At 37.5% G+C, this 5,407-nt stretch overlaps 1 pseudogene; it reads left to right on the forward strand.

Annotated features, from left to right (window-relative positions):
* The first annotated feature begins 4,424 nt into the window (after window positions 1–4,424).
* Window positions 4,425–5,145, forward strand: LOC102824411 (annotated as a pseudogene).
* The last annotated feature ends 262 nt before the right edge of the window (window positions 5,146–5,407 follow it).

Raw genomic sequence — 5,407 nt, forward strand, 5'->3', positions numbered from 1 at the left:
GTATTTCTGGCTATTCCTTTCTCTCCCCCTCAAGTATCTATTTTACAATAATAGACAAGGGAAACAAATATTCATAAGAGAGTCAAGCATCTGAACATTATTTCCCCTCTTTTACCCATTCAGACTATGCCTCAATCCCTGTGTCACAGAGCCCTGTTATTTCAAGGTTGAGCATTCATCACGATTTACCTTTTTCCCATTTAGCCCATGTAAAGCTATCTAAGTGTTCTCCTATCTACCTTGTCCTTCTATCACCCACCCCCTTCTTGTGTATTGAGTTAGCCAACACCCAGACTATGATGTATCTATCTCCTACCCTATGCTCTACTGTCCGCCCCCTCTTCCCACCCCATCCCCCAGTAACCAACAAAGATTTTTTCTATCTTTTTTCTTCCTTTTAGTGTGGGTATATTTTATTAAGCTTTTACAGTAATGGTTTTATTTAATATTTGTCCTTTTTTGATGATGAACTTCACTCAGCATAATGTCCTCAAGGTTCATTTATGTTATGTGGTGGCTTACAGCTTCCTTGTTATTCTTCAAAGTAGCATAATATTCCATTATGTGTATAATAAACCATTTGTTTATCCATTCTTCCATTGATGGGCCATTATGCTGTCTCCATCTTTTTATTATCATGAATAGTGCTGCTATGAACATTAGTGTGCATATATCTACTCATGTTATGGCTCGTGCTCCTTGTGGATATAAACTAAGCAGAGGAATTGCTGGATCATAAGGTACTTCTATTTCCAAGTTTCTGAGGAAGCACCATACTGTTTTCCAGAGTGGTTGGTTGATTTTGCAATCCTACCAGCAATGTAGGTGGGTTCCAGTCTTTACACATTCTTGCCAGCATTTATTGTCCTCCACTTTTTTGAACTTCACTGTTATTGCTGGTGTGAGATGATCTTTCATTGTTGCTTTAATTTGCATCTCAGTAATAGCTAATGATCGTGAACAATTCTTCTTATATTTGTTGGCTACCCCTAATGTCTTCCTTGGTGAAGCGTCTGTTCATGGGAATCTAACTGATATTTGTATGTTGATCTTGTGCCCTGCCACATTGCTCAATCTTCCAATGAGTTCTAGTCATGTTTTTTGATGAATCTTTGCAATTTTCTATGTAAAGTATCATATCATCAGCAAATAGAGTTTCACTTTTTCTTTGCCAATTTATTGTTGTTGTTGTTAGGTGCCATCGAGTTGGTACCAACTCATAGTGACCCTGTGCACAATAGAATGAAACACTGCCTGATCCTGGGTCAACCTCACCACTGTTGCCATGCTTGAGTCCATCAATGCTGCCACCTGGCCAATCCATCTCGTTTGGGGTCTTCCTCTTTTTCTCTGACCCTGCACCTTACCAAACATGATATCCTTCTCCAGAGACTGGTCCCTGTTGACAATATGTCCAAAGTACGAGAGACAAGGTTTGGCCATCTTGGCCTCCAAGGAGCACTCTGGCTGCACTTCTTCCAACACAGATCTCTTGGTTCTATTTGTATGCCTTAAATTTCCCTATTTTACCTTAGAGCTCTGGCTAAGACTTCCAACATAATATTGAATAGGAGTGGTGAAAAAGAGCATCCTTATGTGGTTCATGTTTGCAAAGGGAAAAATTTTAAGTTTTTCTCCATTGTGAGTGATGCATGATGTTGGTTTTGTGTATATAATTAAGAGTGAGTGATGCATGATGTTAGTTTTGTGTATATAATTAAGAGTGATGCATGATGTTGGTTTTGTGTATATAATTAACAATGTATATTGTTGTTGTTGTTAAGTGCCGTCGAGTTGGTTCCGACCCATAGCGATCCTGTACAGGATTTCCAAGGGTGTAAATCTTTACGGGAGTAGAAAGCCTCATCTTTCTCCCGTGGAGCAGCTGGTAGTTTCGAACCACTGACCTTAAGGTTTGCAACCTGATTTGTAACCACTATGCTACCAGAGCTCCTTATATACTTTTAATTATGTTGATGAATTTTTATTCAATTCCTACTTTATTGAGAGTTTTTATCAGGAATGGATGTTGGATTTTGTCAAATGCCCTTTCTGCATCAATCGATATGATCATAGGGTTCTTTTCCTTTTTTTAATTTATATGATGGATTACATTGATTGTTTTTCTAATATTGAACCATCCTTGCATAGCTGATATGAATCCCACTTGTTCATGATGTAATATTTTTTTGATGTGTTGTTGAATTCTGTTGGCTAGGATTTTGTTGAGAACTTTTGCATCTATGTTCATAAGAGATATTGGTCTTTAATTTTCTTTCTAATTGATGTCCTTCCCTGGTTTTGGTAGCAGGGTGATGCTTGCTTCATAAAACATTTTAGGATGTTTTCCATCCTTTTCTATATTCTGGAATAATTTTATTACAATTGGTGACAGCTCTTCCTTGAATGTTTCGTAAAACTCACCAAGGAAGCCATCTTGACATGGACTTTTTTTGATTGGGAGTTTTTTTATGACCTGGTCGATTTCTTCCTTTATTTTAGGTCTGTTCAAGTTTTCTATTTCACTCTGTGTAAGTTTAGGTAGGTTGTGTTTTTCTAAAAATGTACCCATCTCCTCTAGATTTTCAAATTTGTTGGAGTACAACTCTTCATAGAATTCTGTTAATATCCTTTTTATACCCATAAGTTTTATTGTGACATCACCCATGTGGTTTCTTATTCGTGCTATTTTTGTCTTCTCCATCTTTTCTTTTGTTATATGTTCCAGTGGTTTGTCAATTTTATTAATCCTTTGGAAGAACCAGCTTCTTGTCCTGCTGATTCTTTCTATAATTTTTCTGTTTTCTATGTCATTTTCTTGTGCTCTAATCTTTATGATTTCTTTTCTTCTAGTGACTATAGGTTTACTTTGTCTGTTTCTAATTGTTGGTGATGTTGTGTTAATGTGTTAATTTTGGTGCTTTCTTGTTTTTGGATGTGTGTGTTTATTGTAATAAATCATCCTCTCAGCACTGCTCTAGCTGTGTCCCAAAGAATTTGGTATGTTGTGTTTTCAGTCTCATTTGTTTCTTGGAATTTTGTGAATTTACCTTTTAGCTGTTCTACTACCCAGTAGCTTTAAAGCAGAGTGTTATTCAATTTCCATGTATTTGACTTTATTACCTTAATCTTCCTATTGGTGATTTCTAATTTTATAGCATTGTGATCTGAGAAGATGCTTTGTAGTATTTTGATGTTTTGAAATTTATGGAGGGTTGTTTTGTGGCTTAACACATAGTCTATTCTGGGGCATGTTATGTATGTACAGGAAAATAACGTGTACTGTGCTGTTGCTGGGTTGAATGCTCTGTATACATCCATGAAATCAAGGTGGTTGTGTTGTTTCATTCCTTTGTGTCTTTGTCAAGTTTCTTTCTGCTTGTTGTGTCCTTTTTTGAAAGCAGAGTATTAAAATATTCCTCTATTATTGTAGTTTTTTTTTTTCTTCAATTCCATTAGAATTTGCTTTATATATTTTGGGGCTTTTTCATCAGCCAAAGCAAGGGCAGGAGCCAACTGTGGAATAGACCATCAATAGCTCATATGTAAGTTCAGGCTAAAGCTGAAAAAAATTAAAGCAAGTCTACAAGAACCTAAATATGACCTTGAGAATATCTCACCTGAATTTAGAGAACTTCTCAACAACAGAATTGATACATAGAGCAGAGAGTTGTGAGATAACATAAAAAACATCATACATGAATGAAGACAGCTAAAGGTCATCAAAAACATAGGAAATAAAGAAAAGGCCACAATGGTTTCAGGGTGTCAAAGGAGACCCTGAACTTCTTGAATGTAGAAAAGCTAAAGCAAATGGAAGAAATGTTGAAGTAAAGTAACCGAACAAAAACTTTAAAAGGGCAGATTGAGAAGACAAAGTAAAGTATTATAATGAAATATGCAAACATCTGGAGTTAGAAAAGCAAAGGAAAGAACATGCTTAGCATTTTTCAAGCGAAAAGAACTACAGACAAAAGTCAAGCCTTGGGTGCAATATCCTGGTGTGGTGCTGTAGGATAAGCACTGGACTATTAACTGCAAGGTCAACAGTTCAAACCTTGAGGCCTTTCCTTGGAAACCCTATACTGGGTTGCTATGAGTTGGAATCAACTCAATGGCACTTAACAACAACAGCAACAACATGGGCGAAATATTGAACAACACAGGAAGCATCAAAAGAAGATGGAAGGAGGATAGATGGATAGATCCATGCAATCAGGATAAGCTATCTATTTGTACATCTTCTACTTCTGGTCATTATCAGGGTATAAACCTTAAGGTCAGTGGTTCGAAACTACCAGCCGCTCCGCGGGAGAAAGATGAGGCTTTCTACTCCCGTAAAGATTTACACCTTTGGAAACCCTGTACAGGGTTGCTATGGGTCGGACCCGACTCGATGGCACTTAACAACAACAACAACAACAATGGAAACGACAGGATTATCTTTCTGAAGATATTTTGTTGTCATGCTCCTACTTCAGGTGGTAACAGGAGTTTCAGAACAATTCATAGAGAATACTCCAGAGGGACCAATTTTGGCTCCATTAGGTGGAGTATTTGAGCTCAGCTGCCACTTGTCCCAAACATAGAGTGCAGAACACATGGAGGTGTGCTGGTTTCGGGATCACTACACACAACTTGTTCACCTGTACAAAAATGGTAAAGACCTGTTTAGGAAACTCTCTCCAAATGTGTGGAACGAACAGAGTTCCTCTAAGAAGCTATTAGAGAGGGTAAAGCAGCTCTCAGGATCTTTAATGTCACTGTTTATGATGATGGGCAATACCACTGCTTCTTAAAAGACAGCAATTTCTATGACGAAGACACCACAGCATTGTAGGTGATAGCTACAAATTTAGAAACACAGATTTTGTGCACCCTGCTAATACTAAAGGGATTATAATGGAGTGTAATTCAGGAGGCTGGTTCCTACAGACTCTAATGGAATGGAGAGATGACAGAGGAGAGATAATTCCACCTGCATCAACATCCCATTCACAGGATAATGTCAAGTTGTTCAACATGAAGATGACCCTCCTCCTTAAACATAAATCTCATGGAAATGCTCTTTGTTATCTTCAAAACCCTATAACTGGTCAAGAGAAAAGAACAAGCATTATCCTGTCAAATGCTCTGTTGAATTGAACCATAGTTGTTTGACAGTTTTGCTTATGATTCTATGTGTGGTGTTTCTTTTTGCTGCAGTGTATTTGGAAGCACAGAAAAGAAGGTCCACAAACCTGCCGCATATGTTTGTTATACTTGGGAGCAAAATTATTGTTGCTTGGGATCTGTTGTACACAAATTTTTATATATCTGCCTTTCAGGAACAGAGTAACTATTTCAGTTCCTCTATTTCCCTTGTAGCGTAGTGGTTACAAATCGGGCTGTGAACCGCAAGGTCAGC

Source organism: Chrysochloris asiatica, unplaced genomic scaffold (assembly GCF_000296735.1).
Source record: "Chrysochloris asiatica unplaced genomic scaffold, ChrAsi1.0 scaffold00022, whole genome shotgun sequence".
In the NCBI taxonomy this organism is placed as follows: domain Eukaryota; kingdom Metazoa; phylum Chordata; class Mammalia; order Afrosoricida; family Chrysochloridae; genus Chrysochloris; species Chrysochloris asiatica.